Source organism: Anguilla rostrata, chromosome 17 (genome assembly GCF_018555375.3).
Source record: "Anguilla rostrata isolate EN2019 chromosome 17, ASM1855537v3, whole genome shotgun sequence".
Taxonomy (NCBI): Eukaryota; Metazoa; Chordata; class Actinopteri; order Anguilliformes; family Anguillidae; genus Anguilla; species Anguilla rostrata.
Window position 1 is genome coordinate 29572043 of NC_057949.1, and position 27662 is coordinate 29599704.

General features: G+C 51.4%; 1 protein-coding gene across 4 annotated transcripts in view; it reads left to right on the plus strand.

Annotated features, from left to right (window-relative positions):
• The window catches only part of LOC135243879 (RNA binding protein fox-1 homolog 3-like), an 83307-nt gene that overhangs the window by 2262 nt on the left and 53383 nt on the right, over positions 1-27662 (plus strand). Inside the window, exons 1-2 of one of the 4 annotated variants that reach the window (XM_064315994.1) lie at positions 8922-9180; positions 9483-9559. The exons of the other annotated variants lie outside the window; for them this stretch is intronic. The gene's annotated coding sequence lies outside the window, so the exon portion shown is untranslated. Of the gene's footprint in view, positions 1-8921; positions 9181-9482; positions 9560-27662 lie in introns of those variants that run through there. 4 annotated transcript variants of the gene reach the window in all.

Here is a 27662-nt window from a genome sequence, read left to right on the forward strand (position 1 = left end):
GGGGTTGTTGGGAGGGTGTTGAGGGGGTGTTGGGGGGGGTCTTGTGGGGGTGTTGTGGAATCCATGTAAATGTGTTTATGGGCCAGTTCCTACTAAAGGTTTGAGCGTGTACAGCGTGCTTTAACTGAAAGTGTGTGTGGCTGTGTTTCCTGTGTTCTGTGTTTGTGTGCTGCTGATATAAAACTCCTTTGATTACAGTGAGCTGAACTGCCCAATGCTCCTCATATCAGTAAAAACAACTTATGGAAATTTCTGATATATCAATATTCCTCTTTGTTCCTGATGTCAGTGTTATTTACTCCTGATATCAGTGTTATTTACTCCTGATATTAGTGTTCATATTTGCTTGATATCAGTGTTCTTTACTCCTGATATCAGTGTTCATATTTGCTTGATATCAGTGTTCTTTACTCCTGATATCAGTGTTATTTACTCCTGATATCAGTGTTCATATTTGCTTGATATCAGTGTTCTTTACTCCTGATATGAGTGTTCTTTACTCCTGATATGAGTGCTCTTATTTGCTCCAGGTGTCACTGTTCTTATTTGCTTCTGATATCAGTCTCATTAGATGTAAGCAGTGAGGCTGTCCCCTGCTGGACGCCGTACGCTCAGTGACAGGGCTGTGAAATGAGGGCTCAGGAGATGAGTGGCGTCGCTGCTGTCCCCAGTTCACCCCGCTGTGGAGCGGGAGCGGGGGCGGGGGTGGGGGCGGGAGCGTCTCTCATCCCGCCGGGACGCGTGGCGGGGCCGAGCACCGCGGTCCCCAGGAGCCCGCCCGCCATTCCGCTGAGAAGAGGGAAGCGGTCTAACCCCCGGGCCGGGGGGGGGGGGCGGGCGGGGGGGGGGCAGCGGAGGCGATAATGGCGTTTCACACGGCAGCGCTGGCGACCGCGATTACAGACCCCGGGTTCAAGAGCTCTGAGTAATGAGAGCTCACCCCTCAAAGACAGGCTGCTAAGAGTGTGTGTGTGTGTGTGAGTGTGTGTGTGTGTCTGCGTGAGCGCGTCTGTGTGTGTCTGTGTGAGAGAGTGTGTGTGTGAGATTGTGTGTATGTGTGTGTGCATGTGTGTGTGCGTGTGTCTATGGGTGTGTGTGTGTGTGTGCGTGTGTCTGTGGGTGTGTGTGTGTGTGAGAGAGAGTGTGTCTGTGGGTGTGTGTGTGTGTGTGTGTGTAGGAGTGTGTGTGTCATTCAGTACCTCTTCCTCCAGCCACTTTCCTCGTATGTTGACAGGAGGTCAGCATATCTGTCAGTTTCCATTTGACGAGCGATAATTGTTATATTACCATATTTACGAGTGTCTCTTAATAACATACGGCAGGAGAAATTCTTGGGTTTTTGGCTGTCAGTCGGAATATAAATTAGCATAGAAATGCATTTGACACTACTGGCAAAGCCTGACTATCACTATACTGTTACTCCACACTCACACAAGACTATACTGTTACTCCACACTCACACAAGACTATACTGTTACTCCACACTCCACAAGACTATACTGTTACTCCACACTCACACAAGACTATACTGTTACTCCTCACTGACTGAGCAGTTCAGTGATTGATAGAGCGGTTCAGTGATTGATAGAGCGGTGCAGTGATTGATAGAGCGGTGCAGTGATTGATAGAGCAGTGCAGTGAGTGATAGAGCGTTGCAGTGAGTGATAGAGGGGTGCAGTGAGTGATAGAGCGGTTCAGTGAGTGATAGAGTGGTGCAGTGAGTGATAGAGCGGTGCAGTGATTGATAGAGCGTTGCAGTGATTGATAGAGCGTTGCAGTGAGTGATAGAGGGGTGCAGTGAGTGATAGAGCGGTTCAGTGAGTGATAGAGCGGTGCAGTGAGTGATAGAGCGGTGCAGTGAGTGATAGAGCGGTGCAGTGAGTGATAGAGCGGTGCAGTGATTGATAGAGTGGTGCAGTGAGTGATAGAGCGGTTCAGTGATTGATAGAGCGGTGCAGTGAGTGATAGAGCGGTGCAGTGAGTGATAGAGGGGTGCAGTGATTGATAGAGCGATGCAGTGAGTGATTGAGTGGTATGGGGATGACTTGCTTTCTGTGGGGTGGTCTGGCCTGCTGCCTGCTGCATGATGGGACAGTGTGTTTTCAGAGTGAGCGACTCCAGGCTGGGGGGAGGGGCGTGGGGCTTCGCACCTGTTCACACTGCGTCCGGCGTGCGCCCACTGGCTGCACTTCCTGCGTCCTCGGTGCTGGACACACGATCGCTGCTAGATTCCGGCAGCTCTTTCTTCTCCCTCGCTCTTTCCTCAGTCCTGCGTTCTGCTTCAGTCCCGCAGTCAAATCCTCCCCAGCATGCCTTGCGGCTTCCTTCTCAGGCACTGAGTTTGAGCGCGGCTGCAGTGGGGAGAGCTGGGGGCCAATGGGACCTTTCGCTCGCCCCCCTGCCCCCCCCCCTCGGGCGTAACGTCCTGCGTTTGGCTCTGCTGTCCTCGAGTGACTCCGTCTGAGGGGCCCGGCGCGCCCCCGCCGCTGATTTCCCAGCATGCACTGCCTGCGGAACTCCCAGCGCGCAGCTGTGTGTGGATCATTCTAAACGGCTCTGGCAGCTCAATTAAGCTCAGCCTCATCTAATATCGGCTCCCAGGCCCAGGGACCGGAGTCCCTAATAAGTCTGTGTGGCCTGAAATATTTGTCACTTTGAAGATGGCGTGTGCGTGTGTGCGTGCGTGCGTGCATTATGTGCTAGATAAAGCCTTACCCGTTTACCATGTAAGAACAAGGTCCATGCAAACGCGTGGTGGAATCGGGAGTGTGTTATTTAGACTCATGTGATCTGTGTAAACAGGGCAGGTGTAGCCAGGTGAATAGAAGGGCTGGGACGCTGAGGTGCGGAGCGTCTGCAGGAAAGCGGTTCCAATGACGTCACGTTTCACACGCTGCCGGGGTGAACCACGCTGTTATTTATGGAGCTTCGGCTGTGTGACTCCTGAGCCTGCAAATCATGAGCTAAGTGAGCGTGCTGGGGGGGGCGGAGACCACCTGAGGTGAACTTGACCTGGGAACCCCGTTTCCATGGTGACGTCCTCAGCCTGGTGAGGTCCGATTGAGCAGCGGAACTCTGCCGACAGGAAGCCGCAGCGCTCCTGCGTTAATTACGCTGCTCAAACGCGCGTTCTGCGCTCACGGCGTGCGGCTATCTGTGAGGTGGTCATGTCACCGGAGGGTTGCGGGTTTGAGTCTTGGATTGGGGCGCTGCCTTTGTACCCTTGTGGGGGGGTGAATAGCTGTGCTGATGGGTGCAGTGCAAGCTAAGCATTCCTCCTGGGACAACATTACCCCCCGCCCCAATCAAATCAATAATTCACATAATGCAATGTGTTCAAGCGGAAGAAAGGCATAGTTTGTTTACATGTACTCTTGCTCTCCTCTGTAATTAATTAAATCGCTCACATACAAGACGGAGTTTCGACCCACCAGGATTTTCGTCAGCGAATTTCTTCCTCCTTGATGAAATTCATCGTGCTGGAGTCTGGTGTGCCAGGATCTCTGCTCATTTCCTGTTGGGTTCGGAGCGGCAAAGCCGCCCACATTTCTGTGTTTTCCCAGCAAACAGCATCTCAGTGAAGATGGCAGCTCTGATGGAGGATGGGGCGACATAGCTCAGGAGGAAAGAGCGATTGTCTGGCAGTCGGAGGGTTGCTGGTTCAAACCCCGCCCTAGGCGTGTCGAAGTGTCCTTGAGCAAGACACCTAACCCCTAACTGCTCTGGCGAATGAGAGGCATCAATTGTAAAGCGCTTTGGATAAAAGCGCTATATAAATGCAGTCCATTTTACCATTTTGGAGGAGGCGATGCAATGCAAACTGGTCCTGCTGTATATACAGGGCTGGACGTATTATAGCTGTATGCTGTGGAAAGGACTCAGACTTTAATAAATAAATATTCGACAGTCCACATGTCCCCCCCCCCCCCCATGCTATGCTAGCTCCTACCGCTTCTGGGAGAAAATTAACTGTAATACCGAGGGGGGGGGGGGGGGCGGGGGTCAAATTCGTCACCCTCCTGCAGCGGGTTCCCTTGGCGGGATCTGATCCATGCCCACGCTGGCGCGTTTCCACCACGCCCCCTGGCGGGAAGCCGAGAGCCGCTCCAGATTTCTCAAGATTTGACCGTCCAGTCCAGCGCCCGGTGCTCTGCAGTGCGCTTTTAATTTATGGTGCATTTTTAATCTACGGTGCGTTTTCCATTGCTAATGTGTGACGTGGAGAGAATTCTACAAGCGTGACGTAGAAATGAGGTCCCGTGTTTCTCCCACTGGCCAGCCTGGTGTAAAGTAGCAGTAGAACGGATGTAACAGAAATGTAATAAGCGATCACAGCAAATAAAATGGGTTGAGCAGATTACAGCTGAGGCAATAAACTACCGGGAATAGTTGAAGTCCAAATGCAGGAAAGCATAGTGCAGGTGGTGCATCTGGAGCTCCAGGCGGCATCAAATTGGGGTTTCCTCCTGATATGGCTCCCCAGGTGTGGATGGGGGCGGGGGAGCGTTGATGGCAAATTCTCTCTGTGACATGTACTTGTATAACCCTGGCGCAGACACAGCCCTTCTCCACACAGCGGGATTACATCGCGGTATTGCTTCTGCTTCTGCCACGCGTGCAGACGGCTTCACATCCGCGAAGGCATCTTCAGACGGTATTATCTGTCCGTGCGGTGCTCACAGGATAAACGAGCGCTTCCTCTCCGGTGTCTCGAGCAATAACACCAAGGGATCCATAAACGGTGACCTTGCTCTCTCCTGACCGGCTGGATGTACATTACTGGGTCTGAACAGGGGATGGGGGGGGGGGGGGGCGGTTGGGTGTAGGTTACTGGAAATATTACCCAGCGTCCTTCACACTTGCACTGGGGTGCTTTTGTAATGGGGAGGATTTGGGTCTGATCTGAGGCTTAGAGGCCGTGCGGAAAGACTGCCCCCCCCCCCCGGGGCCCGTGTAATGGCATGGATCTCTAGAATGACAGAAAGCTCTTACCGGGGAACAGATATGTACAGTAACTCAATACACTTATTCCTGCAGGCAGTCTATATCGGTCAAAACCTGGTCCCCTTAAGGTTATGTACAACAACACACTTACACATGAGCCACAGTGGTGAGCTGGAGAAGATCGTTATGGGAAAGGAGTGGCAATCAGGTGCAACCAGGCAAGGCCAGCAGCCATCCCACAATGCAGCCTGCTCCTGTCGGACGGCTGAGGCTAAATCAGAGAGGGCTTGGTTAGCACTTAGTCTGACTAAATTGGTTCTGTAAGGGGTGTTGGTGGGCTGGTAGGGGGGTGACCTTCCCTACACCAGTGAAGTGATGGGGACACTGTGCTGTAGGAAACGCCATCCTTCAGATGACACATCAAACTGAGGTCCCAACTTGCTGTGGACAGCAGGGAACCCCCACCTGGTGAAGAGTAGGGGGTTCTCTGCTGTCCTGGCTAAATTCCCAACCTGTCTCTCTCAAACTGCCACCTAATCATCCCCCAGTTTCATTGGCTAAAAGTAGTTCTCTCCCTCTCAAACTTAGCTGATGTGTGGAGAGTGTCTGGCCAAAATGGCAGCCGTGCATCACCCAGGTGTGTGCTACACACTGGCGATGATGGAGGTGAAGCAGCAGCTGGTGCATTTTGTAGGTTGTCCACACTCTCCCGAATCGGTAGCGGGGTTTGCGCTGTGAACGTGGTTGCAGTTGTAGATGATTGGCCATTCCAAAGTGGGGTGGGAATGGGAATTGGAGAGGCTCATTCCCAATGTTGGGCACCAAATTTGTTTAAAAAATTAAACACCCTGGGCTGTGGCGAAGTTTGGGTGCCGTGCGCGGTGTAGCAGACCTCGGTACTGTGAGTGCCCGCTGGCGGAGGTGATGCCACCCCTCGCTGTGCCCTCGCTGCCCCAGGCTTGGCACCTTGGTCTTTAGCCCTGCTGCCATGCTGATGCCCGCGGGGGGCCTGCATCGCAAAGCCAGAGATTTAGCATCGTCTGGGACGAGCAAAACTCACGCAGTGAGTCATCGCTTTTGAACAAATGCTTTGGGGAATGTTTACCCAGATGCTGTCTTCATGGTCAGGTGCATTTAATTTTGGGGGTAGCGGGGGGTGGAGGGGTGGAATGATGAGAACAGACAGTTTATTATGCCTGCAAACCTGACCTTTGCCTTCGACAGGGTGAGGTGACATCATGTTCTTGTTCCTGCATCAGGCTTGTGTTTCTGCTGTACGATGCCCTGATGAGAACACACACACGCTGGCTTCCTGTTTCTCAGAGCCAAACTCAAAGGAACCGCCGGGGCTTTGAATGCATTTTTCTTCCTTTTTTGTCGGATGGTCAGAAACTGTTGAAAACCGGTTCAGAGGGTGTCGGTTGTTTGTGCTTGCATCCTGATTTTTCTCCCATGAACTGCCCCGTCCCGTTTGGAAGACCGGGAGGTCTCAGGTGGGGGGGGGGGGGGGTGGTTACTGATTTGGAAGAATCCAAATGATTAATTAGGGGGAAAGACAAGTGAAGTGGCTATCTTGGATGCATAGAAAGGGGACATGTAGATCTGGTTGAAATGCCATCTGATGTTATCTGGTTCAAGCAGAGTGCATTGTGGGTGCATCTGAGTTTCAGTTGGAGACGGCTGCTCGGGGGGGAGCGCAGGCAGACGCTTCCCTCAGACGCCGTCCTGCCGCTAATTAGCGTTAGCCGCGCGCACCGCCGCCCGTCCCTCTCAAGCTCCGTGCTAAAAATAGCAGCTCTGAGAGCCAGAATGTCTCAAAAAAACTTCATCAAGTTCTGAACCTTTCCATGAGGGACAGGAAGTCTCACTCTGTGCTGTGTCCAGCGGGATGCCAGCTGCAATCAGGTGCACGTACTCGCCAAAAATACACCTGTGAGGCCGGTTGTCTCCGGGCAGTGCGGGGTTGGTGAAGGGGCAGTGTGGCTGCTTGAGGTTCTTTTTTTTGTTTTTTTAAACCACGGCTCATTTTGTGCTTGAATATCTTGCGTGGTTTTGTGTGATCTTTACCCGCTTTGTTTGCTGTTGTTCTTTGTCACCCTCCTGTCACCTGATCCGTGTGAAACAGCGAGCGGCAGAATCGGCTGGCCGTGGAAACGAGCGCGGTCACCTCAGGCCAGCGTGCGTTCCCGCTCGTTAGCGAGCCCGATGGCGCCATTGGCCGCCCGCGCTAATGAGGAGCATCGGGGGGGGGGGGGGGGGTCACGCCCGACATCCGCGCGGGGTGGGGGGGGGTCCAAGCACACGGTCCGTGGTTAATCAGCTTTTTTGGGTAATCCTTCGCCGGCGTGGGTGTCCTGCTGATTACGCCCTCCTTGATCTGCGGCAGGGAGTCGCTCCTGAGGGCGAACGAGGCCTGCAGACTGCAGCTGAGTCTGGCCAATCACTGCTGGCTTCTCCTCTGAGCTGGCCAATCGCTGCTGGCTTCTCCTCTGAGCTGGCCAATCGCTGCTGGCTTCTCCTCTGAGCTGGCCAATCGCTGCTGGCTTCTCCTCTGAGCTGGCCAATCGCTGCTGGCTTCTCCTCTGAGCTGGCCAATCGCTGCTGGCTTCTCCTCTGAGCTGGCCAATCGCTGCTGGCTTCTCCTCTGTGCTTGCCAATCGCTGCTGGCTTCTCCTCTGAGCTGGCCAATCGCTGCTGGCTTCTCCTCTGGCTTGCCAATCCTGCTGGCTTCTCCTCTGAGCTGGCCAATCGCTGCTGGGCCCCGCTGGCTCACGCTGCGTGCTGAACCTCTGGCTCTGGCTGCCTGCGTGTTTCCTTGATAGTGGAACACGGTGCTGTGAACCAGCGTGTCTGAGATCGAGGAGAGGGGACAGAGTGGCGAAGAGAGGAGAAGTTTGCTCTGGTGAAAGGCAGTGAGGATGGTGACAGGGAAGAGAGGGACGGAGAGAAAAGGAGGAAGAAAGGAAGGATAGGGACAGACAGATAGGGTAGAGAGGGAGAAACTGTGTGGCAATTGTTGTTTTCTCAGCCTTCTTAGAATGACAGTAGAGTCCATTATTCTGAAACCCCCCCCCTCCTTGAGTGAAATGTCTGGTGGAAGCGTTTAAGGAATGGATTTAGGAAAAATACACACATAAAAGGAACTAATAAGCTTTGAAATGGAAAAATATTACATGATAAAAAGTAGTATTTGATCAATAGGACATTTTTTTTCCTCTCTTGTTTTGGGATTAAGCTTGGCTGAGCATAGTGAGCCCAGTGATGTCCATGAGTCAGAGACTTGATGCAGTCGTCAGATGTAAGGGATCTGCAGTGAAACATTGACCTGGAGAATATTGAGCTCATTAAATATTTCAAAACTTACTTTATCCCTGTACGTGTGCTGACTCAAAATAGGGGGACTTGACTCACTGAATTCTATTGTTGTAATAATAATAATAATGTCTGTTTTTAAAGCATTAACACATTAAATAAATTGAGACTTAGTCAGTGTTGCCTCATAGTCATTGTTCAATTTAAAAGTATGAACAAATAAAAATTGAATTAGTATGGAGGAAGAACTACAAATTTGCAATTAAATGTGTGTGTGTGTGTGTGAGAGAGAGAGAGAGAGAGAGAGAGTGTGATATATATGTATATATATATGGGGGAATGGTACAAATGAGAGGTTAGATGACCACAGACCCAGACTCCCTTATCATATAGGCTGAGTAAGACGCAGGAGTTCATACCAGCCCTGGGCTCCTTCATTATAATCTCTCAGTTCTCACGTGGTTTCCCTGTCCTGTGAACTCTCTCCCACCGCACACGCTGTCCCCTGCCGGGTGTGATATGTGTAATGCGCTGATTATCATATCATTCTTCAGCTGCTCGCCGCGGTGATTGAAGCCTCGTCGCGCGCACACACACAGCTGTTGCTAGGATATTGAGGAGTAAGGTACAACAGGTTTAAAAAAAGAGGGGGGGTGTCGGTGGTGGTGGTGGTTTGTGTGGGGAAGATTTTTGAACCTTTCGTTATCTCGGTTATCAGCGTTTAGGAGCGCTGTCCTCTCGCTGAACCGCTCCGTGACTCGCGGGAGAAGTTTCCCGGCTAATGAAGACGCTCTGAAGGCGCGCGCTACATCAGAGGAATCTCGCGACTGCGGCGCCCGGAGGTTTCGGCGCTTTGAGGATCGGCTGCCAGCGCGAGGCTGATAATCGGGCGCTCTCCGCAGACGCTAATTAAGGAGGAAGCAGGTGAATGAAAAGGGAGGCGGGCGGGCACGCGTAATATAAATTGCTTTTTAATTTTGATCATTTATTTATTTCACATTCACCTTTGTTAAAAATCTAGTCGGGTTTTTAAAATTAATTTTCCTTAATTCGAAGACTTTTTGATTCGGTCTTGAGGCGAGCTGATGTTTAAGCTGTATTTTTAGATAACGAGCCAATGACGTGATGACTAAAAGTAAGCATTATTTTATGTATCATACATAAATACATGTAAAATGTATCATATGTTGTGAAAACAAACTCTGCACAACGGGGGAAATTTACAGGACCTGTGGATACTGAAGACGGAGACTTGACAGAAATATGTCAGTCATAGCAACCTGCCCGTGATGCTTCTGAAGAGGTGAACATTGCAAATTGCACGTGTGAGAGAGAGAGAGAGAGAGAGAGAGAGTGTGTGTGTGTGTAGATGAGAAGGAAAGAGAGATGTGTTTTCAGCCAGTGCGTTTGAGAGAAAGGTGTTTTTGTGAGTGTGTGTGTGTGTGTGTGTGTGTGTGTGTGTAGATGAGAAGGAAAGAGAGATGTGTTTTCAGCCAGTGCGTTTGAGAGAGAGGTGTTTTTGTGAGTGTGTGTGTGTGTGTGTGTGTGTGCGTGAGCCCGCGCTTGCATGGGAGTAGTAAAGTCAAGGTTATAATAAATGAAAACAGAAAATAAAATGGAAAGTAGACAGGGAAGAAAAAACATTCATGAACTGAAATGAAATCAAAAAATTAACCTGTCCAAGAAACTACAAATAAAATATAACTAGAATATCTGCCTCTAAAGCTAACAGAAATAAAATTTCACGCATATGCACAAAAGTAGAAAAAAATTCTAGTTTTGGGGCCACAAGATGGCGGTATGCTCTTAGCTGGAGCTCTGGAGTTGTATTTTTTGGGGGGGGGGGGGGGGATTAGCAATCAAACATCGTTAGCTATCATGGTGAAGGCCTGCATGACCAAGCTTGGTGTCAGGTGACGGAGACAGAGTGCAGTCTGGGATTGATCTGAGCACATTCCTGACCACATGTTGCTACACCTTTAAATTTGAGTCACCAAATGTTTTCGTTAGGTACACGTTCATTGATTTTTAGAAGCTTTTAGCCTACAGCTGAATTTAAAATGATTCCACTCTCTTTTTGTTCAGGCAAAAGGTGCGGAGGTGATTCTTTATTGAAGAAAACATTCTCCCCTTGATGCTGAAACTAAAAATCAATAATAAAAATCTAAGTGGGGAAAAATAAATAAATAAAGATGGCCATGTATCTCCAAAAGTAAAAACTAATGAAAAACTCTTAGAGGACTTGACACTAAACTGAAACTAAATTGAACTGAGTAGTGAAATTTGAAAATACTGTAGACATAAGACAGAATAGCATGCATAGCGTGTGCGGTGTGTGCAGCGTGTGTGGAATGTGCAGCGTGTGTGTGCGGTGTGTGTAGCGTACGCGGTGTAGGTAGCATTGTGTGCAGCGTGTGTGTGGCGTGTGCAGCGTGTGTGTAGCAGTGTGTGTGGCGTGTGAGTAGCGTGTATGTGGCGTGTGAGTAGCGTGTATGTGGTGTGTGAGTAGCGTGTATGTGGGGTGTGTGTAGCGTGAGCTGGTGTGGTAGCGTGTATGTGGTGTGTGAGTAGCGTGTATGTGGTGTGTGTAGCAGTGGTGTGTGGTGCGTGTAGCGTGTATGTGGCGTGTATTTGGCGTGTGAGTAGTGTGTATGTGGTGTGTGAGTGGCGTGTATGGGGTGTGTGAGTAGCGTGTATGTGGTGTGTGTAGTGTGTCCAGCATGTAGCTTTCCCCCAGAATGTGAAACGCTGCCCAGATGAGCTCCCGGGAGGGAGCTGGGGAGTGACCTGGGGGACTGGCTCGGGGAAGGAGGCATTTCAGGACATGAGCGAGATTGGAAGTGATGGACAGGCGCTGTGAGAATCTGAGCGATGGCGAGGGACAGGGCGTGGCGCTGTGAGGGTCTGAGGGAGGTGGTGAGGGACAGGGCGTGGCGCTGTGAGGGTCTGAGGGAGGTGGTGAGGGACAGGGCGTGGCGCTGTGAGGGTCTGAGGGAGGTGGTGAGGGACAGGGCGTGGCGCTGTAGGGTCTGAGGGAGGCTGGGTGAGGGACAGGGCGTGGCGCTGGAGGTCTGAGGGAGGTGGTGAGGGACAGGGCGTGGGCGCTGTGAGGGTCTGAGGGAGGTGGTGAGGGACAGGGCGTGGCGCTGTGATCTGAGGGAGGTGGTGAGGGACAGGGCGTGGCGCTGTGATCTGAGGGAGGTGGTGAGGGACAGGGCGTGGCGCTGTGAGGGTCTGAGGGAGGTGGTGAGGGACAGGGCGTGGCGCTGTGAGGGTCTGAGGGAGGTGGTGAGGGACAGGGCGTGGCGCTGTGAGGGTCTGAGGGAGGTGGTGAGGGACAGGGCGTGGCGCTGTGGGTCTGAGGGAGGTGGTGAGGGCAGGGCGTGGCGCTGTGAGGGTCTGAGGGAGGTGGTGAGGGACAGGGCGTGGCGCTGTGATCTGAGGGAGGTGGTGAGGGGCAGGGCGTGGCGCTGTGAGGGTCTGAAGGAGGTGGTGAGGGGCAGGGCGTGGCGCTGTGAGGGTCTGAGGGAGGTGGTGAGGGACAGGGCGTGGCGCTGTGAGGGTCTGAGGGAGGTGGTGAGGGGCAGGGTGTGGCGCTGCGATGGGTCGAGGTAGCTGTGTGTTGAGTGGGCCAGGGGCCTGCGTTGCATGTTGGAGGGTATGAGAAGGTGGTGAGGCAGGCTGGTCGTTTAGTGATTGAGAGGGGTGAGGGACAGGGCGTGGCGCTGTGAGGGTCTGAGGGAGGTGGTGAGGGGCAGGGCGTGGCGCTGTGAGGGTCTGAGGGAGGTGGTGAGGGACAGGGCGTGGCGCTGTGATCTGAGGGAGGTGGTGAGGGGCAGGGCGTGGCGCTGTGATCTGAGGGAGGTGGTGAGGGACAGGGCGTGGCGCTGTGATCTGAGGGAGGTGGTGAGGGGCAGGGCGTGGCGCTGCGATTCGTCTTCCTTCCCTTACCCGCTAGCCGAGTCGGGCTAGCCTCTGTGCTGATTTATTTCTGAAAGCCTTTCGTTTCATTATTTCCCCCCCCCCCCTTCTTGGCCCAAAAAAAGAGAAGTTGTATATAAATCCTTGTTCTGTTGTCATTAGCCTTGGGGGGGGGTATAAAATGGCTGGTGTTGTGCCGACCTGTCTGTAATTTACGTGACTAATCGAGCAAATAAGGACCGGAGACCTGAGAAAGTTCCAGGGTTGTTTGTAATCGGTTCTGAAATTGGACAGGAGCTTTTCAGCTGCGTGAGTCAGACCGGCGGGTCATTTCGGCTGAAATTTACACCTGGAAATTGGGCCGTCAGTGTTTGAGAGCTCTGCAGTAAACACGCTCTGCTCCTGAAGCGTCGGTTGGTGGTCTGTGGTGAAGCAGTGGTGAGTCACCTTTAGTATTCCATTGTTTTCACTTAAGCCAATCAAAAAGGCGAGAGTGGCTGCGATGGCCCAGAGAAACAGTGCCTCTTGGCCACAATGAGCTCTTCACTATGAAGGCCACAGTTCATCATTGGTAGCCACTGGAGATCATAAAGACAAATAGGATGCCATAGATGAGCATAGTTGACCGCACATTACTACAAAGGCCACTTATGATGTAAAACTGTCGCTGACCATAATTGAAAGGCGTGAAAGGTTTTATTCCCACGGAAGTTTCTGGACCTTACAGAGACAGCAGGTTTCCTGGGATGAGCGCACTGCCTCGGGGGGTTCTGTGTGTGTCGGGAGGTTCTGTGTGTGTCGGGAGGTTCTGTGTGTGTCGGGGGGTTCTGTGTGTGTCGGGGGGTTCTGTGTGTGTCGGGAGGTTCTGTGTGTGTCGGGAGGTTGTGTGTGTGTCGGGGGGTTCTGTGTGTGTCGGGGGTTCTGTGTGGTGTCGGGGGGTTCTGTGTCTGTCGGGGGGTTCTGAGGGGTTCTGAGATGTACGGTGCTGTTGTGGATCTGCGTCAGCCTCGTCGGGTTCTTCTGCGTCGGGGAGGCATAGATCCTCTTGATTAAATCATTAAGAACTCGTTAAGAAGTCATTAGGAGTCATTAATGCAGTGATATGCGGCCTCTCCCCGCTGTGTACACAGCCAGCGCACAGGCCCAGGGGAGAATCCCTTAATCACGCCGTTTGGGCCGTTTGGGCCGCTGGTCCCCCCCGTCCCCCCCCGTCCCCCCCCGGCCCCCCCGGCCCCCCCCCGGCCCCCCCGGCCCCCCCCGGCTCCCCGGTCCCCCGCGGGGGCTCGCCTCGTGACGGGCTGCGCAGACCGCTCGCGGGTTTTTTTCCCTCCGCTCCGCGCCGCGCTGAATCGCTCCCGGACGCTCCATCTGTTTCCGGCTGTTTTTCACGGGCCGCTTGAAGCCGTGTACTTTGCTGAGGGGGCAAAGGATTAGAAGGAAGCAGCAATAGAGAAAGAGAAATGGCTGTGAAGTGGTTCAGTAGCGGTTAAGCAAAGAGAGAAAGCAACACTGAGCAGAGAGCGTCTCCCTCCCAGGGAGAGAGAGAGGGAGAGAGAGAGAGCGCACCCATGCCAACATGAAATCAAATAAACGACCATCTTCACCCTTCCTCCTCACGGGCTCCAGGCAAAAACAATAAAATGAAACAACAAGCTTAAATAACAAAGACAGAAGAAAGTAAAACGGCGTGACCACTCTCCCGCGCGCCGCCCGTAGCTGACCCGCCGTCCCGGCCGGCTCCAGCTCCTCCAGCATCCCAGCTGAGGACTACTTTCTTTTTCCTTCCTTCTCCGAACAAAACTCCAAAAATCAAACGAAATGAAAATCATAAACGCACTCTCGGTCTTAGCCCCCGGTCCCGAACTGTGGAGAGCAGCACACCTTTAAGCACCTGGGCTGATTAGCTAACGCAGCCCAGGTGCGTGTGCTCTCTCCACCGGCCGGCGCAGCCGAGACCAGCCTGCCTCTCCGGCGGACCGAATGGTGCTCGTACATAACTGCGGATGAGGCGTAAGACCCGCGCGCTCAGGGCCCGCTGGGCTGGAGGCAGAGTGCCAGACTGCAGACATATCCCTGCTGGAGGATGGCTGCAGATGTGAGGGAAATGCCAGATGTAGTTCTGGATCTTTCTGTGCCCTGTGCCCCTGACCCCATGTCCCTTCAGTACTCCATCATTACAATGTGAGCTCTGTGCTGAATGTTTGCTGTGCGGTGGGAGCTCTGTGCTGAATGTTTGCTGTGCGGTCGGAGCTCTGTGCTGAATGTTTGCTGTGCAGTCGGAGCTCTGTGCTGAATGTTTGCTGTGTGGTGGGAGCTCGGTGCTGAATGTTTGCTGTGCAGTCAGAGCTCTGTGCTGAATGTTTGCTGTGCAGTCGGAGCTCTGTGCTGAATGTTTGCTGTGCAGTCAGAGCTCTGTGCTGAATGTTTGCTGTGCAGTCGGAGCTCTGTGCTGAATGTTTGCTGTGTGGTGGGAGCTCGGTGCTGAATGTTTGCTGTGCAGTCGGAGCTCTGTGCTGAATGTTTGCTGTGTGGTGGGAGCTCTGTGCTGAATGTTTGCTGTGCGGTGGGAGCTCTGTGCTGAATGTTTGCTGTGCGGTCGGAGCTCTGTGCTGAATGTTTGCTGTGCGGTCGGAGCTCGGTGCTGAATGTTTGCTGTGTGGTGGGAGCTCTGTGCTGAATGTTTGCTGTGCCGTTGGAGCTCTGTGCTGAATGTTTGCTGTGCGATCGGAGCTCTGTGCTGAATGTTTGCTGTGCAGTCGGAGCTCTGTGCTGAATGTTTGCTGTGCGGTGGGAGCTCTGTGCTGAATGTTTGCTGTGCGGTCGGAGCTCTGTGCTGAATGTTTGCTGTGCAGTCGGAGCTCTGTGCTGAATGTTTGCTGTGCAGTCGGAGCTCTGTGCTGAATGTTTGCTGTGCAGTCGGAGCTCTGTGCTGAATGTTTGCTGTGCTGTCGAAGCTCTGTGCTGAATGTTTGCTGTGCGGTGGGAGCTCTGTGCTGAATGTTTGCTGTGCGGTGGGAGCTCTGTGCTGAATGTTTGCTGTGCGGTTGGAGCTCTGTGCTGAATGTTTGCTGTGCGGTGGGAGCTCTGTGCTGAATGTTTGCTGTGCGGTGGGAGCTCTGTGCTGAATGTTTGCTGTGCGGTGGGAGCTCTGTGCTGAATGTTTGCTGTGCGGTCGGAGCTCTGTGCTGAATGTTTGCTGTGCTGTCGGAGCTCTGTGCTGAATGTTTGCTGTGCAGTGGGAGCTCTGTGCTGAATGTTTGCTGTGATCTGTTAGAGCTGAACTAACACTGGACATTTTACTGTGTACAAACTTTCATAAACACTCCGCCCCCCCACTGCTGCTGTTGAGTGCACAGATCAACGCTCAGCATGGAGGCTGCCTGTAGCAGCAGGTAATATCCAATGAGCGCAGGGGTCAAAGGGCGCCAGCGCTGCGAGATGTGATTTTAGATGTTTGTGACGGGGTCAGGTGGCAGTTTGAGTGTCGTGAGGGGGAGACGGGAGATGCACGTAAATAAAATGGCCCCCAGGCGTGGCAGGCTCGGGAGCGGAAGCTCATTTCGGCTCGACGCGCTCCGCGGCAGCAGGTGGCGGTCAGAATCTGGCCCTGAGGAAGAGCCCCCCCCCCCCCCCCAACAGGTCAGCTGGCAGGAGGAGCGGGAGGAGCAGGAAAACCCGGCTGACAGAAAGATCTAGAAGGCTGAGAAAAGTTTGAAGAAGGGAAGGGCGTGGACATGAAGAGATGAGACAGCTCCTGGGAGGGAGGGAGGGAGAGAGAGGGAGGCATTTGAGGACATGAGATAAAAAATGATTGACGTGCACACTTGTGATGTTAATAAGACAGGTAAGAGGCAGGGGAGGACGCTGCAACTTGTGTGCACAGTGGTGCTTCACAGTAGTGCTTCACTGTAGTGTGTGGTGTGTGTGTGTATACGTGTGTATACGTGTGTATACGTGTGTATACGTGTGTATACGTGTGTGCGTGCGTGTGTGTGTGTGTGCGTGCGTGTGTTTCTTAGTATCTTTGAAGGGTATACATGTAGCTCTCAATTTTCCAACTACAAATTATGACAATCTGTGTTTGGTTTTAATTTGATGAATGCTTTTTAAAGCTGTAATCAGGAGCAGTTTAAGTGTAATCTTGAACAGGGAGCTCTGTCAGCTAAATGAAGTTGTGTTTGAAGTGTTTTGGGAGCGAAATTGTCTTAATTGACACTTAAGGAAAGGTTAATGTCATGTGTCCTGGAGACGGGCTTGATTTGGAGGCTCGTAGGGGAACAGGGGGCTCATATTTCCCGCTCAGGGTGGAATTTCTCATGCTGACGTCCTGCAGAAATCCTGAGTGCCCAGCACTTTTACCAGAGAGGAATTTAGTCATGGCTTAAGTTTCTGATCGTGAGTTCCACCTTAATGAGTTTGAGGTTTATCTACGTTTTCTTTCGCATGATGTAATTATAATTATGATGACAGTGAACGGTTATGGTTCATAAGGTCACAATTGTAGTTTTACATGCGTGTGGTTTTATATTTGTCCATAACTTTGATGTGTTAAATGAGGTTTTTGTAGTTACAGAAGTGGAGGGAACGTCAGGTATGCTGTTCTGAGCTGGATCTTGGTAGGCCTCAGTGTCTGTCGTGGTGAAAGCCTGTATTTGGCACACACTGACATGCGGTAAAACCGAACCATGAATCCCTGCTGCTGGAACGGAGAGAAGAGGAGGCAGGACTGTAATGGGGGGGGGGTCCTCAGTCTCAGTGTTCCCTGCGCAGCAAAGCAGCTGCTTGTTCTCTGCCTGCCCCTCCCCTCCTAGCGCACACACACACACACACGTGTGCACGCACAGCATGCATATACACACACAGAGACACGCACACACAGACGAATGAGCGAAGAGGTGTGACTGTAGACAGGAACCAGTAAAACGAAACCAATTACATTTACATTTCAGGCATTCAGCTGCTAGCCGTATCCCGAGTGAGCTGCTAGGAGAGGAAGCCAGTGTGTGTGTATGTGTGGGGGGGGGGGGGGCGGGAGACGGACAGACAGGAAGAGTGTGGGCAGGAAGCCTGAGAGTGAGGTCGCAGGTCAGGGTCACCCTTTGGAGGAGGGGGGGAGGTTCTTGCCATGTATCCACGGAAACCATATTGATGTACAGTCATGTGACCATGTGTTCATTTATTTTTCTATATTTTTTGTTTGTTGAGGTTTGAGTTTTTGTGTTGTCAGGGAAGCATTTCACAAAAATCTGTTTTTAACAGCCGCATGTAAGGAGACCATCTGTCTGCTTCCTGGACCCTTCTCTCCTCTGCTTCGCTCCACTCTTCCTCTGCTTCGCTCCACTCTTCCTCTGCTTCGCTCCAGTCTTCCTCTGCTTCACTCCACTCTTCCTCTGCTCTTCCTCTGCTTCGCTCCACTCTTCCTCTGCTTCGCTCCAGTCCTCGCTGTCCCCTTGTCCCCAGTGCAGAGCACGACTTGCGTTCAGATGTTTGTGGTGTTTGCCAGGCAGCGGGCTCTGCTTGTGAAGCGTCGCGCTGAGAGGCGCTAGCTGGCGGAGCTAACCCTCGGGAGGGTTCTCCACACAGGCTCCGTAACCATGGGAACGGAGGTGTGCGCTGACGGCTAAGGTGAGACGTGAGTCAGGTGACCTGTGACCTCAGCGTGCTGAAACGGTCCGTTCTGCCCTTGGACTGCCAGGCTGAGCCGTGACTCACTTCGTCATTATTGTCTCTTCTGCGGGGCAATATTTCAACGTGAAGATGCCAGAAATATACATTTTTATGTGACAAATTAATAACATAATGGCTGTGTGGTAGTGGATGGAATTTAAATGGAGAGGAGGTGACGTGGGCCCGGTGCTGAGATCCAGCAGGCCATCTCTGTCTGCTCCATACTGATAACACCGTCCGTAAAAAACAGCCACTTCACAGTTTATTTGCTAATTTAAAACAAACAGAGGATGCTTCCACAGCCCCAGAGATATTCATCAGAACTTTACGGGAGAGTTTATTTGCTGTTGCGCTTCCTGAAGGCCGATTGAAATATGCCTTCACTACCAGCCAGAACTGATCCTGTAGGGTTTTTAGCAGTCTGTGAGTGGCACAGCACGGTGTGGCTTGTAAAGGCGTACGGACACACAGACACACAGACTCACAGACTCACGGACTCACGGACTCACGGACTCACGGACTCACGGACTCACGGACTCACGGACTCACGGACTCACGGACTCACGGACTCACGGACTCACAGACACACAGACTCACGGACACGTGGACATCTCGCGAGGCCAAGTGGACGCCAGGTCATGCTTTGGGGACCAGCTGTCACAGGGCGGGTCTGAGGGGGCGGGTCAGTCAGGCGACACGCGGCGGGTCAGTCAGGTGACATGCGGCGGGTCTGAGGGGGCGGGTCAGTCAGGTGACACAGAGCAGCGGGTCAGTCAGGTGACACAGAGCAGCCTCGCGGTTATTCCGCGCGGTGAGCGGCAGGAAGTCGTGGCGAGGGTCTGCCGATGAACAGATTGTGTTGATGACACTTTGGCTCTTTGGCCTGGTGGAGCTGGGCATCGGAGAGACTGGGGTAGACATGGAGCGTGTGAGCACTTATTAATATGCATGTGTGTGGAAACACACCAACGCAGCCAGCAGGAGGAAGGAGTGTGTGTGTGTGTGTGTGTGTGTGTGTGTGTGTGTGTGTTTGTGTGGGTGGGTGGGTGGTGTTGTGTTTGTGTTTGCTGTGGGGGTGTTTTTTGTTGGGGGGGGGGGATGTGTAAGACTCAGTGTTGTCGTTTCCTGCTGAACGCCAACAGTTTTTTGTCTCGCCATACACTCACATTTCCCTTCCAGGTCTAACAGGAATGCCACTCTCTTCCTGTGCTCCGCCTTGGCTGACGCGCCTTCCTGCCCAGGGGATCGTTATCGAGCAGCGCATGTGTCTGTGGTGGGCGCGTTGGCTGAGCAGCGGCAGCGTTGGCTGAGCGGCGGCATGCTGGCTGATTTTGTTTCATCTGTGATCTGTAGCCCTCAGACAAACCCACACCCCCTGCTGTGAGCATCCTCATCATGGTTTCTCACTCTCTCTCTCTCCGCTGTTTCTCCCTCTCCCTTTCCCCTCTTTCCTTCTCCGTCACTCTCTCCCTCTGTCTTCCCCCCTCTCTTCTCCTTCTCTGTCCTCCTCTCTCTCTCCTCCCCATCTCTCATCCTCTCTCTTCCCTCTCCCTCACCCTCTTGCTCTTTCTCCCTCCCTCTCTCCTCGGGTTTCAGGACTCTACTTTTCTGTGACGCTGCCCTGGTTTTAATCATGTCGTTGGTGCCAGGGGAGGAGGAGTGTAGGCAGATCGTTGTTTCTTGTGAGGAATGCGTGGGTTGCAGTTGAGATGAGTGTTGAGTTGGTGCGGTCAGTGAGGAGAGGGGTGTAGTGCAGGATGCGTTGGGTTGCAGTTGAGGATGAGTTGGGTTGTAGTTGAGGATGCGTTGGGTTGCAGTTGAGGATGAGTTGGGTTGTAGTTGAGGATGCGTTGGGTTGCAGTTGAGGATGAGTTGGGTTGCTGGGTATCTTGTGTAGATCACAGTGCAGCGTGCAGTAACTGCTGCACTAATATTATTCTCTGTTCCATCCGTTAGTTTGCCTGGAATGCCCCATTGAGATCCACGTATCTTTCACAAGGAGAACCTGACATAAAACTGAGTTATAAAGACAGGCAGCAGTCAAAATGGCATTGACATACGAGGATGGGACGGCTGCGCAAACAGGAGTAATTAACAGCAGGGAATAAAACCCGCAGCACCCTTCAGTCACTGTGCTGAATGATGCTGGAATTAATGTGTCAAATCCGAGCTAAGTTGCTTCTTGGCATTCCAGCTGAACAGAGAGCTGAGGTGAGATGTGAGCACTTTAAAGTATTGCCTTACAAATGAATACCAGTGGGTGTTTCTACTTTTAATTGAGCTGTAAGATCATTACATTACAGGCATTTAGCAGACACTCTTATCCAAAGCGACTTACACAACTTTTTACATAGCATTTACCTCACGTCCATTTATACAGCTGGATATATACTGAAGCAATGCAGGTGTAAGTATCTTGCTCAAGGGTACAATGGCAGTGTCCTACCAGGGAATCAAACCTATGACCTTCAGGTTAAAAGCCCAGTTCCTCACCCATCATGCTACACTGGCGCCCAGTCTGCCGTGTAGATCACGGATATGTGATTAGAATGCTCTTACCTGAAAATTCTAATGCTGATGTCACAGTCACTGCGGGTAACTAAGAGCAACGGAGTTCTAGAACACTGACTTAGTTTGTTGGAAAAAACATTCCAAAAAAAACCTCCTCTTCAAAGGATTAAGGATGTTATTGCATTCCAGACAGTGATGGATAAACAATGAACACCCCTAATCAGATGTAGTCTTCTATGAAAAACTGTCCCGTATAAAGTGTGTAACATAGCTGAGGATGCATGCCTGTAAATTGTGTTTAAAACGGGTACAGAAAAGAGTGGCTACAATGAGTCTCTCCTTGGTCTCTGAATGAACACAAATTGTATTTCTAATATAGAAGCCTAAATTAATTCTCAACTTTTTAATTAGTTTTTCAGCAGTGGATTTTAGAACTAAAGCTTTTCATCAGGCAAGACTCCCTAGGTGTTCATAACAAGGCGCTCTTTCCATTCAATTACCATCACAAGCGTTAATTTTCAGAAATTGCGTAACCGGGCCTTGAGAACAGTGGGCATTTGGCTTCGCCTGCATTGAGGACCTGAAGTTCAATGAGTCCAGACTGAGCAGAATTCAAAGCCTGCTGGAGCCCCTGGTGAGTACAAGGATAGGTACACAGCAGTAAAGAATGGGGTCCATCCACACATGAAAAACTTCAAAGCTTGAGCAAGTTTGTTGGCATAAATGGTCATTAATACTGGACCCAGGATGGAGCCTTGAGGGACCTCTTTCATGATTTAGAAGAAGGTCCACCTATGTCCATCTGCACCTGCACATTGAGTTCTGTTAGGAAGAAAATTGAAAGATTGATTGTGTGCCACAGACCCAAAGCCAATTTTCTTAATTGCGTAGGTCAGGGCCAGGGTTTGAGTTGTGAGGGAATCAGTGTGGGGGAGAACTGACTGTCAGCAGTGATCGTGGGTCAGCAGACATATGAATAACAAACGGCGCAAGAATAATTGCATCACATCCCCATCACATCAACATCACATCCCCATCACATCAACATCACGTCCCCATCACATCAACATCACATCCCCATCACATCCCCATCACATCCCCATCACATCAACATCACATCCCCATCACATCAACATCACATCCCCATCACATCCCCATCACATCAACATCACATCCCCATCACATCAACATCACATCCCCATCACATCAACATCACATCCCCATCACATCAACATCACATCCATTGTCTGTTCAGGTCCCGTCGTTTCCGTAGCCTTGAAGCCCTGGTGAATGCACCGCTCTTGAGGACAGGCCTGCATCGCCAGGCTCTTGCGGTCGTGTGCTGCCGTGTGCATTCAGAGCAGAACGGGCTGCCAGAGGAATGCGGATGTTTTCGTCTCTTATACGCTGCGCTGCTGTTACTCACCGTTTCAAGGGCCAATTCGTGGCTTTTTTCTTCTTTTTCTTCTCTGCCATTGTCCTCATTGGAAAGTCACAGAAGCCGTCTTTATAACCTGTTTCAGGTCCTCCCTGTGTCTAAGCCTACTCCTGGAGCTCAGCCTGTGTCTAAGCCTGCTCCAGGGCCTTCCTGTGTCTAAGCCTGCTCCAGGTCCCTGTGTCTTAGCCTACCAGCTCTGTTCTAGCCTGCTCCTGAGCTCGTCTGTTTAACCTGCTCCTGAGCTCAGCCTGTGTCTAACCTGCTCCTGAGCTCAGTCTGTGTCTAGCTACTCAGGGCTCCTGTGTCTAAGCCTGCTCCAGTCTCCTGTGTCTAAGCATGCTCTGAGCTCGTCTGTGTCATAAGCTGCTCTGGAGCTCAGTCTGTGTCTAAGCCTGCTCCTGGAGCTCAGTCTGTGTCTAAGCCTGCTCCTGGAGCTCAGCCTGTGTCTAAGCCTGCTCCTGGAGCTCAGTCTGTGTCTAAGCCTACTCCAGGGCCTCCTGTGTCTAAGCCTGCTCCAGGTCCTCCCTGTGTCTAAGCCTGCTCCTGGAGCTCAGTCTGTGTCTAAGCCTACTCCAGGGCCTCCTGTGTCTAAGCCTACTCCTGGAGCTCAGCCTGTGTCTAAGCCTGCTCCTGGAGCTCAGCCTGTGCCTAAGCCTGCTCCTGGAGCTCAGCCTGTGTCTAAGCCTACTCCTGGAGCTCAGCCTGTGTCTAAGCCTACTCCTGGAGCTCAGCCTGTGTCTAAGCCTACTCCTGGTGCTCAGCCTGTGTCTAAGCCTGCTCCTGGAGCTCAGCCTGTGTCTAAGCCTACTCCTGGAGCTCAGCCTGTGTCTAAGCCTGCTCCTGGAGCTCAGCCTGTGTCTAAGCCTGCTCCAGGGCCTCCCTGTGTCTAAGCCTGCTCCAGGGCCTCCTGTGTCTTAGCCTGCTCCAGGGTGAGCGATGGATGTCTTTGCTGTTTAACTTTTGTATGAGTTACTTTCCTCACTTCTGACAAATTTACATTACTGTCAGCCTCTGTCAGGGCAGCAGGTTGATAAATCACTGCTGTTGTTTGCGATTGTTGTTTGATTAAGAGGACGAGCGTTCTTCAGCACAGCCTGGCACTTGGACGGCAGTGTCTTTTTGCGTCTTTAGTAATTTGCATATCAGCATTCCGTTTTACGGTTCACTTTATTTTCAAGGTTATTTTGTTTTCACATGAAGGTATTTGTCTACGGTGACCTGTCAAGCATTCAGCTTCTGAGTGTGAAGAGAGGAAGAGGATGGTGCCACTCAAAGCGAGCAGCTCCGGCAGTAACCACAGTACACCACTAGATGTCAGCAAAGTGCCTTTATGGAATGCACTGGCTCTGTCTGCATTGATGGTGTTCTGCGTTGTTACGAATGATCCTCATTGCACCCTGCCTCTCTCCCCTCAAGGGGGAAGGAGGTGCTCACTGCTCAGGGTTTCCTCTCTCCTATAAGAGGGGGAAGGAGGTGCTCAGTGTTTCCTCTCTCCTATAAGAGGGGGAAGGAGGTGCTCAGTGCTTTTACTCCCTTTTTTGCAAATTGTTTTTTTTGATGATTTTTGTGTGCACTTTGATAGGCTGTCACCGTGTGAAAGTGGAGTTTTTGTGGGACTAGGCCAATCCTTTTTTCTGACTATTTGTAGATCATCCCTTGACCAGTAAGGGGTTATGGCATGCCTGTGAGATTGGCTGCTCAGATGCGACCCAACAAATGAGAACCATTCTGCCAATTACAGGAGATTAGACGAACCTCTGCCTGCTCAAATCCTTAAATCCCTGCCTTTCGTTCCGCTCTGCCTGCCGAACGTAAATCAGCTGGATATGTGTGCAGAATTTTAATAAATAGAAGGTGTAACACCCCAGGAGTCTGTGGCTCTTTATCACAAATGCAGAGATAGTGTCAGCAAGTGGAGCGGAGGTCCGTCTGACCTGAGGCTCGCCCAGGGACTGTGGCTCAAGTGCCGCTTTTTCGCCTGTCAGGGTTTCTGAGAGATTCCTGGAGTACGCTCCTCTGCTTCCAGACCGTGACGCTTCACTAGGCCACCGCTGAGGAGACCGTTCAGTTCAGCAGATCATTACTGCTCTAAGGTCCTCTTACAGATCCTCACACATCTGATACTGTGTGTGTGTGTGTGCGCGTGTGTGTGTGTGTGAATGTGCGAGTGTGGCGTGGTGGTGTGTGGTGAGGGGTGAATGTGCGTGTGTGTGTGTGTGTGCGTGTGCGAGTTTTTGTGTGTGCCTGTTATGAGTGAAGGTAAATTGCTGTGAAGTGGATGCTTCTGTTATGGTGATGCAGTATGTGTCTAAGAAGTTGTGTTTAAATTGCTGGTTGTCTACGTGAGATGAATTGCTGGGTGTGCAAACGTGCGTGTGCGTGTGTGTGTGTGTGTGTGTGCGTGCGTGCTGTGTGTGCGTGTGTGGTGCGTGGTGTGTGTGGTGTGGGTGTGTGTGTGTGTGTGTGCGTGTGCGAGTGTGTGTGCGTTTGTGGGGAATTGCTGTGAGTGGTGCTTTGTTATGGTGTAGTCAGCTACGTGTATGCGTTTCACGTGAATGACTGATGCAGGACCCATGCGGGTGCGTGTGCGTGTGCGTGTGCGCGTGCACGTGCGCGTGCGCGTGCGCGTGTGTGTGCGCGTGCGTGTGTGTGTGTGTGCGTGTGTGCATGCGTGCGCGTGCGTGTGCGTGTGTGTGCGTGTGCGTGCGTGTGCGCGTGTGGAAACCCAACACGCGTGTGTTCCTCCTGCAGTCCGCGGGGTTTAATGAGCATGACTGAACGGCGTATGAAATCTGCATCGTGCCGGTTTTGCATATCCTGTTCTTGCTTACACTAGGATGTGTTGATCATTAGGCAAATGATAACATAAATCCCAAAGCATATGCAATTTGGGGAAGGAAATATTTATTGGCAAAGCAGGTTTGTCAAATTTAATGAAAAGTGACTGATGTTGGATGAATAACCAGCGCACAACATCATTCAGGATCCAAAAGCGCTCTGAACCTCACACAGTCATTAGTCATTGTGAACGCTCAATTTATATCGAGTCGCTATGTGACCCAAAATGAATTATGCATTTTGGAAATGCATGGGCTATACTTTATGACGCCCATTATCAGAAATGAATAAAACATTAGAAGTGGAGCAGTTTGGGTTCACACACATGATGGATAGATAATTTTTTATCTATATTTTAGTTTTTCTCCCTCTTTTTTCCTCACCGGTTTTGAATGCCTTGTCTGTACGCAGTGCTGTCCGTGAGTATTTGGACCCTGCATTTCTGTTGTTTCAGCTCTGTACTCCAGCACATTGGATTTAAAATGAAACGATTAATATGACGTTGAAGTGCAGACTGTCAGCTTTAATTCAGGTTTTTACGTCCATATCAGACGGACCACGTAGGAACTGCGGCCCTGTTTATACATAGCCCCCCGTTCGGGTGTAATACGTTATTACAGATTTATCCCCCCATCCGGAGGGGAGTCGAGTGGCGTCTCCGACGGTAACCGTATCTGTAACACGCAGGATTATACTTCATTTTCACAGTCAGCTTATCGGAGTAATGGATTGTTCTGACTGTGTGAATACCGTTGTTGTGTGAAAGGCTGGTTGTGTTCGCTTCCTTATCTGCGCAGCGCTGGATTATCCATCCCGCTAGAGAAAGGGGCGGGGCCGTGGCTCGGCGGATCCGCGTCGAGGCGCTCGCTGTCAGCAGAGCGGGTTATCACTCAACCGAGGCTCCGCAAAAATTGTGAGTTTGTCTGGCGATTAATTTGGAGTCAAATGCATTCTAACTCTGCACAAGTGTCTGGGATTCAATCTGCACACCCAACATTCTCACAGTTATAAAAACATCTACGGTTAGGATACTGCACACCCAACATTCTCACAGTGTTAGGATACTGCACACCCAACATTCTCACAGTGTTAGGATACTGCACACCCAACATTCTCACAGTGTTAGGATACTGCACACCCAACATTCTCACAGTGTTAGGATACTGCACACCCAACATTCTCACAGTGTTAGGATACTGCACACCCAACATTCTCACAGTGTTAGGGTACTGCACACCCAACATTCTCACAGTGTTAGGATACTGCACACCCAACATTCTCACATGTTGGGGTACTGCACACCCAACATTCTCACAGTGTTAGGGTACTGCACACCCAACATTCTCACAGTGTTAGGATACTGCACACCCAACATTCTCACAGTGTTAGGGTACTGCACACCCAACATTCTCACAGTGTTAGGGTACTGCACACTCAACATTCTCACAGTGTTAGGTCTGCCAACTTCACAGTGTTAGGGTACTGCACACCACTTTCACAGTGTTAGGACTGCACTCTCACTTCTCACAGTGTTAGGTCACTGCTAAAGAATTTTCTCTCCCTGACACCTATGCTGCCTCTTCTGCTTCTTTTTCTCTCTCTCTCTCCCTCAGTCTCTTTCTCCCCTCCTTTCTCTTTTTCCCCTCATCCTCTCGCCCTTCTTCTCTTGCCCTTTCTCTCACTTCTCTCTATCTCTCGTCTCTCTCTCTCACTCACTCACTCGCGGTGATTAGTGACAGATGGACAGCATTAGTGAACATTCAGAGAATCTGTTGCGGAGTGATAGTTTATCTCATTAGGGGAGGCAGCGGCACTGGCAGCTTTCATTCATACACAGAAAGGGGAGGAAAGGAACGTGGGGAAGGACCAGCCGTGTAGGATACGCTCACTCTGTTAATGCCTCCTTCTGTGGCTGCTTTGCATTGTTTTTGCTGAATGTGCACCACCCCCCCCCCATCCCCCCACCCCCCACCCCCGCACACGTCTCTCTTCTCTTTCGGATGTGTGTTGTACGTTGTAGTACTTAAGCTAACTGAACGGTCGTTTTAATTTACCCAAGGATGTCCGATTGACCAATCACAGCGCTGCTTTACAGCCCCGGCTTGCTGCGTACCCGTGACCCGGACGAGGTTCTCGTGAGCGTGGTATCCGCGGGAATCCGCCGGCTTGCCGTAGCGTTTATAAACCCAGCTGCTCGGGGTTCAGATTCCGGATTTCCTGAAGTCGACAGGCTCCCCGGACGACAGACCTGCGCTAGCTCCAGAGTGGACTGTCCTCCACGGAGGAATCGCAGACTCTGAGTGACCCGTGTGTATTGGGAAGAGTATATTAGTATACTCTGATTACTCTGATTACTCTGATTAGTCTGATTAGTCTGATTACTCTGATTACTCTGATTAGTAAAAGTCTGTAAATCTTACATTTTAAGTTGCATTCCCACGATGTGAATCCGTGAACACGCGGGCCTGGCGTAGCTGTGAGGTGAAACCCCGCTGCCACCTTTGGGATCCAGGGTGCCGCAGCAGAGCTTCCAGCAGCATGTTATTTTAAGGACTCGTTAGTTGTTGTGATTTCTCGCAGCAAAGACAAAATCCCACAGTAAAGCTCCGTTTGATTTTCATTTATGGGCGAAAGGGGGAAAAAAAAGTCTAAACCCTGTAATATATATCAGCTATGTTAATAACAGGTCAGTAATCAATTGATGATTCATTAACGGGATCTTAATTTATAATTTCCCTGAAGAGACGCGATTAAGTCACTGGACGTATGTGTGAGTGTGTGTGTGAATGTCTGTATGTCTGTGCATGCATGTGTGTTTGTGTGTGCGCGTGTCTGTGTGTGTGTCTGTGTGTGTCTGTGTGTGTGTATGTGCGGATATCGCCCTCTCTGCACTGCACTATGCCCTGCATGTCCTGCTTCAGAGGAGCTTGTGGCTCAGTTGTGCACGTTCTGCACCCTGGGGTCAGACATAATGAAGGAGCACAGTTCATCTCCTCCGACCCGCCAGAAGGGATGGCCTCCTTGTGCCTCC